At 40.9% G+C, this 15,142-nt stretch overlaps 1 protein-coding gene across 1 annotated transcript in view; it reads left to right on the top strand.

Annotated features, from left to right (window-relative positions):
- The first annotated feature begins 1,057 nt into the window (after nucleotides 1-1,057).
- Nucleotides 1,058-15,142, top strand: part of MME (membrane metalloendopeptidase) — a 134,536-nt gene continuing 120,451 nt past the window's right edge. Inside the window, exon 1 of the mRNA XM_049867423.1 lies at nucleotides 1,058-1,151. The gene's annotated coding sequence lies outside the window, so the exon portion shown is untranslated. The remainder of the gene's footprint in view (nucleotides 1,152-15,142) is intronic.

The following is a 15,142-nucleotide window of genomic DNA, read 5'->3' as shown; positions in this document are numbered from 1 at the left end:
TGCCCCTCAGTTCATTTTCTATGCTTGCCTTTATGTGCAGGCTCCTAACTTGTCATAAATATACTTGTTTCACTTGTTTTTTCTGGTCTTTTTTGTAAGAGGGCTGGCTGGAATTGTCTGTCTATTCCACCACCTTGGCTCTGCCTCCAGTTTTGAAATCAAGACTAAAGCAATAACCAAGGAGAGTTGAATTTACATCCAGGATAATAAACAGGTTTTACATTTCCCCTTAAGTCCAATTAATTAGTGGTGTCTGTTTGGAGTTCTGGGTAGAGCAGGACTGAGTCCACAGGCTCAGTGGGAAGGAAACCATGATGGAAGGCCTGTTGAAGCATTCGTACCATACACGTTCTAACTCCAGCAAAGTCACGCAATGAAGTGATGGAGGAAAGAGTGATTGTTTTAGGGAATGAAGACAGAGTAAAAATAAAACTTCATGCCATAAAGAGAGATACTACAGTTCAGATCAAAGAAAATATAGTGTGTTTGTGTTTGACATATGCCTTCAGATGGAATACATTGACTGTTCAGTAAATATTTATTGAGTGCTTATTACATGGAAGTTTCCATTCCAGATGTTACAGATATAGGAGGAAACAAAACGAATTTCCAACTCTCTCACATTCCATCAGCTCTGATGGTGCAGTAGCTAAGAGCTCAACTGTTAACAGAAGGGTCAGTGGTTCAAACCCATCATTCATTCTTCAGAATGATGTGGCAGTCTGCTTCCGTAAAGACTTACAGCCTTGGTAGATTCAAACTGATGACTTTTTGGTTAGCAACCGAAGGCTTAATTGCAGACATTTTAACTGTGCTGAAGGCTGTGGTGGTTAATTTTTTGTGTCCACTTGACTAGGCTATGATCCTCCGTGGTTTGACAGGTACTGAACTGGTCGCTGTTCTGTAATGGAATGGAATGTAAACAACTTCTATGATGTGATCTGACGCGATCAACGAATCAGCTGAAAGGGGCATTTTCTCGGGGGTGTGGTCTGCCTCTAGTATATTAGTGGATGTTCTGGCAAAACTTGCTCTCTCTGGACCTTGTACTCTTCTCATTGCCTGACCTCCGATCATGTGGTGTAAGCTTGCAGAAGTCTCTGGCCTGCTGCCTGAACTATGGATTTTGGACCCGCCAGCCCCACAATTATGTAAGCCAATCCCTTGAAATAAATCTTTCTCTTTCTCTCTCTTTGAGACCTGGTGACTCAGTGGTTAAGAGCTAACTGAGAGGTTGCCAGTTCAAATCCACCTGCCACTCCTTGGAAACCCTATGGGGCAGTCCTACTCTGTCCTATGGGATCGCTGTGAGTCTTTCTCTACCGACACATACACATATATGTACATGTCTCACTGGCTTTGCTCTTCTAAAGAACCCAGAGGAAGACAAGGTCCGATTCATCAGATTTCTTCTATGGTTTGTTTTTATGTGCCAGAAGTCTTTGCCTACACTAAAGCTGCAAAAAATTTTCTCCTGTGTTCTCTTCTACAAGTTTTGTAGTTTTAGCTTTAAAGTTTAGGTCTGTAATTGACTTTAAGCTAATTTTTAAATATGGTGTGAGGTTTATTTTTTTCCAAGTAGATATCCAGTTTTTTCAGTGTCATACATTGAAAATAATTCACTTTCCTCATTGAGTTACCTTGACACCATTTCAAAATTCAATCGACCATATACGCGAGGGTCTGTTTCTGGACTTTCTGTTGCTTTGATGTATGCATATACCCTTATGCCAATACCACTCTGTCTTGAATAGATGGTAAGTCTTGATTTGTCCCTCCAAGTAATGGTGGTGGCTTAGTGCTGTTACTAATATCCAATTCTCCTCACCATCCCCTGGTTGGTTTCTCGGCTCTTTGAATCCCTTGTGTCGCTACCTAAATGCACTATTACTTTTGTTGCAAATACTTGAAATGGTTTATGTTTTCCTGGTTAAATCTGACCAGTATAAATTCTCACAATACTTGATAGGGAGATACTATAATTATGCCTATTTTACTGATGAAGGAGTTGAGACATAGAGGAGTTAAGCAATTTTCCTATATTTTAAAAGTTAGTAAGTGGTGGAGGCAACGTTCAAAGCCAGGAGTCTGGCTCCAGAGCTTGTGCCTTCAACATTCTGCTGCTGGCAGGTTATCATTACATGTTATTGTTGTTAGTTGCTGTCCAGTTGGCTCTGTCTCATGGTGATTTCACCTTAAGTATACAAGAACAAAACATTGCCTGGTCTTGCACCATCCTCATCATCATTGCTGTGTTTGAGTTCATTGTCCTGCTATATTGTGTAGTGCCTTCCAATCTGGGGGCTCATCTTTCTGCACTGTATTGGACAATATTCTGTTGTGATCTATAGGGTTTTCATTGGCTAATTTTTGTAGATGGTCCAGCCTTTCTCCCTCATATGTCTTAATCTAGAAGCTCTGCTGAAATGTGGCCACCATGGGTGACCCTGCTGACATTTGAAATAGCAATGGCATAGCTACCAGCATCACGGCAACACACAAGCCACCTCAGTGCAACAAACTGAAAGGTGGGTGGTGGTATCATTTATAAAATAACATATCATTATATTGATGATATTAAAACCACGAGACTAAATGAAATCATGGAAAATGGAGATGGGAAGAGAACAGGTCAGAGGACTGAACCCTGAAGACCTCCATTGTTTAGAGATCAGAAAGATGAGGAAGAACCATCAAAGGAGACTGAAAAGATGCAATGAGTGAGGCGGGAAAACCATGAGAAAGGAATATTCTAGAGTCCAAGGAAAAAAAGTGTTTTCAAGAAGGTGGGACTGATCTACTACGTCAAATGCTGCTGGAGATCAAATGAGATGACTATTGAGAAATAACCATTAGGTCTGGCAACGCAGAGCTCCTTGATGGTCTTGATAAGAATGGTTTGGGTGAAATTCGGGAGCAAAGTAGCCTCATTAGACTGGGTTCAGGAGAGACTAGGACAGGAAATGGGGACAGTGAGTACAGAAGACAGCACCTTAGCTGTGAGGAACAGGGGAAGAACGAGGTGATAGCTGGAGGGGAGATTAAACAGGTTTATTTGATGAAGCTGATGATCTAGAGAAGAAGAAAATATCGATGATGAAAGAATGGGAAGAAACAGCCCCATAACCCATGCTCTTGAAGAGGCAAATGAAGATGGGGGTCAGATCCAGTGCCAAGAGTAAGGGTCATCCATAAACAGCAGCAAAATAAAGTATTCGTAGTAACAGGGGAATAAAGCAGAGGACATATGTGCAAGGAGGTTTGATAGGCTTTGTCATGAATCAGGAATTTTAAGGAACTATTTATCCAGAATTTATATTTTAGAAAAAAGTCAATGCAAGACTGGTGCTAGCTTGTTTTCAATCTATAGCTCAAAGCACGAGGGGAAATCTGCCATTGAAGTATAAATTTCTGTTATGAAGGAAGAACATGGTCATACTGGTTGCTACATAGACTCTATATTTGTATTTTCCCCCAAGATTGTGCAACATAACAAAGAACATCTTACCCGCAACTGTCTAGTAAATTGGGACTCATGGTGAACCTACAGGACAGAGTAGAACTATCCCATAGGGTTTCCAAGATCAGCTAGTGAATCTGAACTGTCAACCTTTTGGTTAGCAGCCATAGTGCTTAATCAGTGAGCCACCAGGGCTTCAAGAACATCTTCCTCAAGACAAAATCCCAAGCACTATTGTAGATTCCTCTTGCTCACTGTCCACATCTAGTCCACCAGAAAATGCTGCTGATTTGGCCACCCCCCATATCCATCCTGAACCCCTCACTTCTCTCCATCTCTATGACCACCATTCTTGTCTCTGTCACCAATGCCACTCTTCTGGAGACTTGCTGTCACTATTGTCCCTCCCCTCCTAATCCATGTTCTACACAGCAGTCACAGTCATCTATTTAAAAAGCCAGTCATGCTTAAATGCTATCTTAGGCTGGGTTCTCTAGAGAAGCAAAAACAGTGCAATATATACATAGAGAGAGAGAGAGAAATTTACATCAAGGAAATGGCTCACTTGGTTGTAGAGACTGGAAAGTCCCAAGTTCATGAGTCAGGTTGGAGGCTTCTCCTGACTCACTTAGCTGCAGGGCTGAAGAGCCCAAGATCCACAGTTCAGATGTCAGGCCCCTGGCTCCCAGGCTGCAGAGGCTAGCTCAAGTCTCAAGAACAGGAATTCAGATGAGCAGGGGCCAGCTGCAGGATCCAAGTTAGCAAAAACCTGTAAGCTTTGCCAGAAAGTTCACCTGTATTGGAGGTCCCACCCCCAAGAAAATTCCCTTTCAACTGATCAGCTACTCACAGTAGATCCCATCATGGAGGTGATCACACTATATCAACTCTCATCATGGAAGTGATTATATCATCATATGACTGCCAAACTACATCATGACTGCCAAACTACCTCATAACTGCCAAACCACTGAGGATCACGGCCCAGCCAAGTTGACACACAGCCTTAACCATCACAATCCCTAAAATGTTCCAATGCACTTAGTATCACCTGGACCCTGCCTACATCTCCAAGTGCTTCTCTTTTTCTTCTACCTGTCGTTCCGTGTTTTCCAATCACACTGAGTTTCCTACAGCTCTGGAACAAGCCTTTTCCTCACTTCAGCTGTCTTGGCTGAAAATTCCTTCTCTCTGACCCTCCACATGTCAACATTTATTCAGCAAAGACTATGAAGCATCCCTGTATGCTGGGCACTCTTCTAGAACAGAAGCAAGCATGGCAGACACGACCTCTTCACAGCGCTTACATTCTAGTCAGTGACAGATCCAAGAATTCTAGAATCTGAATGTACATAATTTAGAGATTATGTAAACTTCTTTAAGGGAAACAAAAAACTACAAGACTAAGTATACAAAATTTGATACAAAAGTGGATATTTAGAATAAGAGAAGAAATTTCAACCCATTTCTGGGCTTTGGATATTTCAGCTCCCTTTCTTCTGAGAGGTCCGTAGACAATTTACCAGAAATGCCTACGTGGGAAGGTTTCCTGATTGTAGCCTGGGGTCCCCTCCTCACTCTGAACTCAGCTCCTAGCTCTCACCAAGACCTGTGACGGACTCTGAAGCTTAACCTAAATTAGCTTGATGAGAAATTTACCTGTGATTCTGTGGGCAAGACATGTGATACACAATGTACCAAAAATGATTTTCAGAGAGTGATAAGTGCTATAAACACACAAAAGAAGTTAATATTGGGCAGACACTATTAAATACAGTAGAAGCAAAGACCTTAAATTTGATTCCAGAGTAAAGACCATACAAAAGACACAACCCTTTAAAAGCCACAAATTCTTTGCTTTCTTGACCAGTTCTATTGCAGCAAATTTTAAAAAGGGATTACAAGAAAGGATAAAGAACATCTGTGTTGCATTTATTATACTACAGAGCTGTTTTGTATCTAAATAAATCTATTAAAATAAGTTTAAAAAAGAATTCTTCCACAAGATGTTTATCTCATTTGTCTTAAAACTAATAAGAAATAAACAACCAAGACAGAAGCAATTTTCACTTTTATCTTTGAGAGGCTGGTTCAGATGGTCTTGCAGGGTATTTAAGGCATATCAACCTATCCAAAGTCCTTTTGGAAACTGTATTCAAACTCCAGGTTCTCTGTCTAAATAGACGTGCACTCTGCAGTTATGCAGCATCATAGAAAATGAATCAAAAGAATGAAGAGGGAATTCAATTTTAATAGAAGACAGAGATGAAAAGAAAAGAACATGGAAAGTTTTAAATTCTAAAGAACCATGTCCTAAATGCCAAAGACCCAAAGCCTATGTATTAAATTACTGAAAGGTATGGCCATTAGGAGTCGTGATGGTGCAGTGATTAAGCACTACGGCTGCTAACTAGAAGACTGGCAGTTCAAATCTACCTAGCAGCTCTTTGGAAGTGCTATGGGGCAATTATACTCTGTCCTGTAGTATCACTACAAATCAGAATCCACTCGACAGCAACTGGTTTGGTTTTGTGTGTGTGTGGACATTTAGAGCCTGAGAGAAAGCAAGAATGTCAATAGCATTGTAGTGTCTCAAATCTGGTATGGGGAGGGGAACGAAAACTTTCTAAATGTCTCTAAACTCTTACTGAAATTCCACTTTTAAATTTTTCTTGCAATTGGACTTTGCCATTTTACAAAAATTCTACTTCAAAGGTGATTTTAACGAAAGAGTGTTTCGATTCAGGGGTTTCGGGAACCTGGTGAAATGGAGTTGCGTGTCCCAGTAATCACACTGGCTAGTTCCTTCGCAGGGTCAAACCGCACACACTCAGGAACTGAGAGCTCTACCTGCTCGTCTTTCTGTGGGGTGAGTTCAGGACAGTGGATGAGAATTTCTGTATGGCATTCCTTCCATCAGCCTGGTGAGATTTTTTTGTCTAATTTATTAATTTTTATTTTAAGTGATATAAACAAACAAAAAAACTTGGCTGCAGTGGAGTCTCTTCCGACTCATAGTGATTTTATAGGACAGAGCAGAACTGCCCCACAGGGTATCCGTGGAGCGGCTAGTGGATTCGAACTGCCACCCTTTTGGTTAGCAGCCAAGCTCTTAACCACTATGCCACCACGGCTCAGACCAGTAAAAAAAAAACAAAGGAAAAAATCAATTTCTGTCCAGTCGACTCTGACTCACGGTGATGCCATACGTGTCAGAGCGCAAGAACTGTGCTCCAGAGGGCTTTCAGTGGCGGATTTTTCAGAAGTAGGTCACCAGGCCTTTCTTCCAAGGCGCCTCTGGGTGGACTTGAACCACCAACCTTAGCAGCCGAGCACGTTAACTGTTCACACCACCCAGGGGTGGAGAAGTAGTAGAAACTGTATTTTCTAAGGTTTTGCATTCGTTTAAAGATATCTTTTGCCTTTATGTTTAAATGACAACACAGTTTGCATAATTTTTTTTTAATTAGTTCTTTCCATCAGAGCTCTACAGGCATTGTCTCACCACAGAACCAGAGGAAGTCTGAGGTTTCCTGCATATGGTCGTTTCTACCTAGATCCGCACAGAATTCTCTGTCCTCGAAGTTCAATAAATTCTTCACAATATTCCTTGGTGACGAACATCCCTCTGTCAGTGTTTCCTAGAAGTTGGTGGGCCTGTTAATCTGTAATTTCTGTTCTTCCCTCTTTCTATAAAAGCACTCATGATTCTTTTCGTGGACACTTTTTTCTATTCCCATGTTTACTCTCTTTTTTTCATTTATACCGATAATCTTGGTGTGGAATGGTGGTTATTTGTTCTCCAATCTATTGCTCACCCTCTAATTGCTTTAATCTCTGTATCAGGGGGCTTATCTGTGGGAAATAGGGCCTATGGCAATTCATTTTAAATTGCTGAATGATCTCTCACAGCTGGTGAAGGAAACTGTGATGGCCAATAGAAAGCACTCCTTAGCACCCTCCTCAAGCAGCACCCAGGGCACACGCCCTGCCCACCAGGCCTTAGTTATGGCTCTGCTCTCTGTCCATCAGATCACTCTGATTATTCCACGCCTTTTTTCCATTTCAGAAATTCTGTTTTCAACACGTCTACTTTAACCCTCGCTAATGCTACTTTATTCAGTAGTTCTGTACTAAGCACCCCCGTTTGTATCCTTGGCCCCAACATCTCCCATTTTGTCTCTTTACATTGCCTTATCATTTTGTTTTTTTAATCTCTTTTTTACTGAATTCGTGTTCTTCTTAGTTCTTCCGTGGTCAGATCTGTCATTGTGTGGAATTTCCTTTATTTCTTTGGCTCGGTCTTTTTATGGGATGCATTTTATCTATGGGGGTTTGTTTGTTGGTTTGTTGGTTTTTATACTCTGTTCCCTTCTTTAATCATTTTCATTGTAGTGCTTTTTATATACCTTTTACGCCATTTCTTTTAGTCTTAATTATTTTTCATTTGAGTTGTTCTATCAACACCATATATTTGCTCCTGTATAATTTTGATACATTCTTCTGATCTTCCTTTCCTATTACTAAGACACTTTTTTTTTTTTGTACTTTAGATGAAGGTTTACAGAGCAAACTAGTTTCTCATTAAACAACTCATACACATATTGTTGTATGACATTGGTTAATAACCCCACGACAGGTCAACACTCTCCCTTCTTGGCCTTGTGTTCCCATTACCAGCTTTCCTGTCCCCTCCTGCCTTCTAGTCCTTGCCCCTGGGCTGGTGTGACCCTTTAATCCCATTTTGTTTTATGGGCCTGTCTGATCTCTGGCTGAAGGGTGAACCTCAGGAATGACTTCATTACTGAACTAAAAGAGTGTCCGGGGGCACATTCTTGGTGTTTCTTCAGGCTCTGTCAGACCAGTAAGTCTGGTCGTTTTGTGTGTGTGTGTGTGTGTGTGTGTGTGTGTGTGTTTGAGTTAAAATTTTGTTCTCCATATTTCTCCAGCTCTGCCTGAGACCCCCTATTGTGATCCCTGTCAGAGCAGTCAGTGGTGGTCACCAGGCACCATCTAGTTGTGCTGGACTCAGTCTGGCTGAAGCTGTGGTATTTGTTCTCATACTTTTTTTTTTTTTTAATTCAGTGTACTCAAAAATGGACTCAAGTTTTCAATGAGTACTTCACACAAGAAGATATCCAAATGGCTGATAAATGTATGGCTAAGATAAAAAAAAAAGACTAGCTTGGCAAGGACCTGGAACAATCAAAAAATCTCATAGATTGCTGCCACAAATTAGTTCAACCATTTTGCAAAACTGCTTGGAGGCACCTGGCTACTAAAGCTGCTCGTATGTATACTCCTTGACCCAGCATTTCAGCTTCTGGGTCTATATCCAACATGTGTTCACCAACAGACATGCAAAATATGTTCATTGCATTTCCAAACAGGAAACTGCTCAAATACCTCAACAATACCATTGAAAATCAATGTAGTATGTTCACACATGGCGTACCATACAGTAATGAGAACGAAAAGCTAAAACTACATGCACACAATGGGTGAATATCACGTAATGTTGTGCAAGAAAGAGAATCTCCTATATGGTTCCCTATTTATATAAAGTGCAAAAACTAACCTGTGAAATTAGAGTTTAAGATAAAGGCTAAGCCCTAGGGAGGTAGACAGTGCCTCTGGGGTACTGACAATGCTCTGCTTCTTTATCTGATCGCTAGTCACATGAGTGTGTTCATTTTTTGCCAATTAATCAAGATGTATACATATGATTCAGGTACTTGTTTTTTAAGTGTATTGCCCTAGTTCACCCCTCCTCATCAGGCCAGTTTGTTTTCTTTTGTTTGTTTGTTTGTTTTTATTAACACGAAGCTACTTGTAGCATGTAGAGTCCCTGGGTAGGACAGTTACTGCTCAGCTCAATGGTTGGTGATTTGAGTCCACCCAGAGGAAACCTCAGAAGAAAGGCCTGGCAATCTTCCTCCCAAAAAAATCAACCACTGGAAACCCCACAGAGCACAGTTCTACCCTGGCACACATGGGGTCTCCGTGACTTGGAATTGACTTGATGGCAACTGGCATGAAAAAACTCTTAGGCTGTAGCTCATTGTCCCCAGATCTTCAATTCTCTCATTTGCTGTCTTTTGCCAGTGGCTACTCTCATTCCCCTCTCACTCAAGTTTTTCTTTTTTAAAAAACTATAAATGGTTGGTTTATAGAACGGGAAATGGGATTTCACCTCGAGTTTGCCAAGTATCTTTTCCCTCAGATGGCTTTGCTTTATTTTCTCTTTTGGCACCTTTTATACTGAATCCCTAGCAGTTCCCGAGTGGCAAAAATGGCTAAGCACCTGACCACTAGCAGAAAGGTCAGTCGTTCAAACCTACCCCCAATGCCTAGCGATCTGCTTCCGAAAATCCTGTGAAGCAGTTCTACTCTGCACACACGCAGTCAACAGGAGTCGGAATTGACATGATGGCAACTAACAACCACAATGTACTAAATCCCTAAGTGCTTTTAAAGCTCAATCAATTTGGATGATCACTGTAATTTCTCAGACTTCCCAGTCTTGCTTACGCCCCAGCAGGTGAGCCCTGCTGAGCTTGACCACCTCTGGTGTGTTGATAGAAAGCAGTTTCTATTTTATACCCTCAGAAGGTTTGTGTGTTTTCCCCACACGGAGCACGCAGGCCCTTGTTCATTTTTCTTTAAATCGTGATGAGTGTGTGTGGGACAGAAGAGGACTAAAGAAGTGGTGTTGTTGCTAGATGCCATCAGGTTGGTGCTGACTCATAGTGACCCTATGAACCAACAGAACCAAAGGGGCGGAGATCTGTGATATTTTTCAAGATTTAATTCATCTTCTTTCCCCATCCTGCTTATGGGATGGATGGTGTATTCATTTTTTAGGGCTGCTGTAACATAGTACCACAAATTGGGTGACAGAAATTTATTGTCTGCCTGGAGGTTCTGGAGGCCAGATTCCAGGGTTCCGCAGGCCACACTCTCTCTCAGAAGGTTCTAGGGGAAGATTATTTCTTGTCTTCTCTCAACCCCTAGCAACTCTAGGCATTTTTTGACTTGCAGATACAGCACATTTGTCTGTCTCTGTGTCTCTTTTATAGAATGCCACTCGGTTTGGACTGGAACCCACCGTACTCTGGTATGTAGCCGTGGTGGCCCAGTGGTTAAGAGTTCAACTGCTAACCAAAAGGTCGGCAGTTCAAATCCACCAGCCTCTCCTTAGAAACCCTTAGAAACCCTATGGAGCAGTTCTACTCTGTCCTGTAGGGTCACAATGAGTCAGAATCAACTTGACAATAACGGGTTTGGTTTTTTTGTTTACTCTGGTACGATCCCTTATCGACTGATAACATCTTCAAAGACCCTATTTCCAAACAAGGTCACGCTCACAGGTACCAGGGGCTAGAACTTCAACATAATTTTGAGGGGGACACAATTCAACCCATGACAGATGGGGTAGAGAATCTTTACCATGCCTGTCATACTCTGCCTCTCCTCCTGGCTTGATTATAAAAGCCATTCGTTTGACTCCCTTGGCCATACTAAATTATTCTTCAGTGTGTGTCTGTAGTTATTGCCATCTTAAACTTATTTTTTATTTTAGTTTTTTAATATGAGGAGAAGGAAGCTTCTGTGATGCAACTCTCCCCCATCTTAGTCTAGAAAGCCCAGATCAAGTTTTCTTAAGAGCTACTGTATATTCTAGCATGCATCTATAGATAGGTAGTCAAGAAGAACTCATACAAAACTCATGTAAATGATCGTAATAGTCATACATGTACATGTAAATGATCGTAATAGTCATACATGTACATGTAAATGATCGTAATAGTCATACATGTACATAGCAAGTTTAAATTGTTGAATTTGTTACTAACAGTGCCTGATACTAATTGATACATCGTGCTCCACAGTAGAATTCTAACAGTTCAGACCCAAGAAAGAGGGAAAAACAGCTCCTGCTCCACAAAGGGCATTAAACCACCACGTTTTTCTCCTTGAAAACCCTGGTGGCGCAGGAGTTAAGAGCTACAGCTGCTAACCAAAAGATTGGCAGTTCGAATCCACCAGGCGCTCCTTGGAACCACATGGGGCAGTTCTACCCTGCCCTATAGGGTCGCTATGAGTCGGAATTGACTCAATGGCAGTGGATTTGGTTTTGGTTTCGGTTTTTCTCCTTGAAGGCAATGACAGTGTTTTGATCACCACCCCATCCCCACCGCCAGCACCCTGGACAAGGTTTTCTTCTAAATAAGTACTTGTGAATGAATAGATAAATGAATGGGGATGGAATCATAACAAATAAAATATAAACGTAATACACTAATCATCTCTTAACCAGTCCTTTACACTTCTGAAGAAATTTGCCAGCATTATGCCAGAGAGCAAACTCAGCACTTGACTTAACAAACTGGAAAATGAACAACCTAAGGGAAGGGGGGTGGGGAACCAGAGTGAATTGAAGAAGGAAAACAAAATGAAGAACAGGTTGATAAATAAAATCACAACCTGACTCTGAAAAATGCCACAAAATGAACAAAAACAAACACAAAAAACCAGTTGAAAGCAAAAACTCCATGCTGATACATTTGAAAAATCTTAATGTGCAATTTTCTAGAAACAAAGTAAATAGCCAAAGGAATTCATGAAGAGGTAGAAAATGTGAGCTTGTCAAAGCGCTATCCCACACAAAAGACATAGGTTCCGGATGATTTCATAACTGAGCTATTTCAAATCCCCAAGGAATAAATATTTTTTCTGCCTTATAAATGTTTCCAGATTGTAAAAAAAAAAGACGGATTACGTCCAAGTGTATTTTATGAGGCTAGCATAGTGATACCAAAACCCGGCCAAAATAACATAAAAATATCTAAACTTAAAAGAGGCTTACTGTGTACCAAGGACTAACATATTGGTCAAGGAACAGAAATTCATTTAATTCTCACAAAATGCTTACAGGATATATATCATTATCATTCTCTTTTTACAGATGACAAAACTTACAAAACTAATACCCCAATATTCGCCAGTTAGTGAATGATGGAGCTAGATGGAACCCAGGTGTCTTGATTTAGAAGACAACCAATTAACCTCTACACCATCTGCCTCCCACAGAAAACAGACACTGAGGCTTATCTCATTTATGAATAAAGATGTTGCCATCTTTGATAAATCACTAGCAAGTTTAATTCAAATTTATTGGACGATAAAAGAAGAAAATGAATATACACCATGACCAGAGTAAAAATTATTCAAGAAAATCAAGGATAGGACAGCATTATTAAAAAACAAAAAACTGCTTTATAATTCTTAAATTCTAGGTAAAGAAAAAATTTATTTAGTCAATTTGATCTGAAAAGAGAGCAAAATAAATCATGTCAAAGAAGGAAAAATTATCATGATTCACATAAACAAACAAACAAAAAAGCCCGTTGCTGTCAAGTGGATTCCAACTCATAGCATAGACTCATAGTGACACTGCAGGACAGAGTAGAACTACCCCACAGGGTTTCAGAGGAGCGGCTGGAGGATTCAAACTGCCCACCTTTTGGTTAGCAGTCAAGCTCTGAACCACTGCACTACCAGGGCTCCAATGTTTCGGTTAGCCACTTAAAATTACTTTGGGCCACTAGGTCATGGGTTACCGATTCCTGGAACAGAACTCCATATCATATCTTCACTTTGGGGTGGGAAGGGCAAGACAAACATTCCGAATCCTTACAGAAAAATTTCATGGTTTCTCAGCTCTAAGACAGCCTCTTTGACCTGCAGATGTCCTCCCTCTGGGCATGCTGAAAATTGAAACCCTGTTATTAAAGATTTTTCTCTTTAACTGGAGGCATTTTTTAGTGCTTTAAATGAAATACTAATGGCTAAGATGGATCACTAATTTTCCACAGGCTTTTTACCTTATACAAAAAACTAAATCCATTGTCAACGAGTATCTTCAGACTCACTGTGACCCTATAGGACAGAGTTGAACTGCCCAAAAGGGTTTCCAAGATTGTAAATCTTTATGGAAGCAGACTGCCTCATCTTTCTCCTGTGGAGCAGCTGGTGGGTTCAAACTGCCAGCCTTTCAATATGCAGCTGAGTGCTTAACCACTGCACCACCAGGACTCCTCCATTTTCTGATTTAGTGCAGAAATTTTGAGTTGTTAGCTGCTGCCACCAAGTCCACGACCAACTTACAGTGACTCCATGCAGATAATTTCAGACAAGTAAATTGGCCTCTCTGGTCTTCAGTTCAAAACCCTGGTGGCATAGTGGTTAAGAGCTATGGCTACTAGCCAACAGGTTGGCAGTTTGAATTCCAGAGGCACTCCTTGGAAACCCCTATGGGGCAGTTCTACTCTGTTCTATAGGGTCACTGTGAGTTAGAATTGACTTGACAGGTTTTGGGGTTTTTTGGTCTTTAGTTTACTCGTAAAATGAGAAAGATTGAACAAGATAATCTAAGATTTCTTCCAGGTCTAATGTTCCATGATTCTACAGCCATCAGACCCTTCCCAGTGAGTGGGTGCTTTGCGTATGGTAAAAGGAAAGTCCTGAGACCCTAATGCAACCCAGTGAGATTAAGAAGGAGCAAGATGAGGATGGGAGAGTTGGAGACATGGTTTGAGGAGGGCTGAAGACAAACTTGCAGCAGTACCTCAACAGGGAACTGCCAGAAATTGAAACTGGATTCAGAAGAGGACATGGAATGAGGAATATCATTGCTGATGTCAGATGGATCCTGGCTGAAAGCAGAGAATATCAGAAAGATGTCTACCTGTGTTTTATTGCCTATGCAAAGGCATTCAACTGCATGGATCATGACAAATTATGGATAATATTGCAAAGAATGGGAATTCCAGAACACTTAATTGTGCTCATAGGGAAACTGTCCACAGATCAGGAGGCAGTCGCTCGAACAAGGAGATACTGCATGGTTTAAAGTCAGGAAAGGTGTACGTCAGAGTTGTACCATTTCAACTTACTTATTCAATCTGTATGCTGAGCAAATAATCCAAGAGGCTGGACTATATGAAGAAGAATAGGGCATCAGGATTGAGAGAAGACTCGTTAACAACCTGCGATATGTAGATGACACAAACTTCCTTGCTGAAAGTGAAGAGGACTTGAAGCACTTGCTGATGAAGATCAAAGACTATAACCTTCAATATGGATTACACCTCAATTTGAAGAAAATGAAAGTCCTAACAACTGGACAAATAAACAACATCACGATAGACAGAAATATTGACGTTGTCAAGGATTTCATTTTATTTGGATCCACAGTCAAAGTCCATGGAAGTAGCAGTCGATTTGCCCAAATTTGTGTTGGGCAAATCTGCTGCAAAAGACCTTTTTAAAGTCACTTCAAGGAAATAAAATGCGCCTGACCAAAGCCATGGTGTTTTTAATCACCTCTTATGCATGTGAAAGCTGGACAATGAATAAGGAAGATCGAGGAAAAATTGATGTCTTTGAATTATTCTGCTGGCAAAGAATATTGAATATACCATGGACTGCCAGAAGAATGAACAGATCTGCCTTGGAAGGTGTATAGCCAGAATGCTCCCTGAAAGTGAGGATGGTGAGACTTCATCTCACGTACTTTGGACATGTTATCAGCAGGAACCAGTCTCTGGATAAGGACATCATGCTTGGTAAATTGGAGGGCCAGTGAAAAAGAGGAAGACCCTCAACAAGATGAATTGA

This window comes from Elephas maximus, chromosome 23, assembly GCF_024166365.1.
Source record: "Elephas maximus indicus isolate mEleMax1 chromosome 23, mEleMax1 primary haplotype, whole genome shotgun sequence".
In the NCBI taxonomy this organism is placed as follows: Eukaryota; Metazoa; Chordata; class Mammalia; order Proboscidea; family Elephantidae; genus Elephas; species Elephas maximus.
The sequence above is the reverse complement of the archived record's forward strand: the minus strand, read 5'-3'. Positions and strand labels throughout refer to the sequence as shown.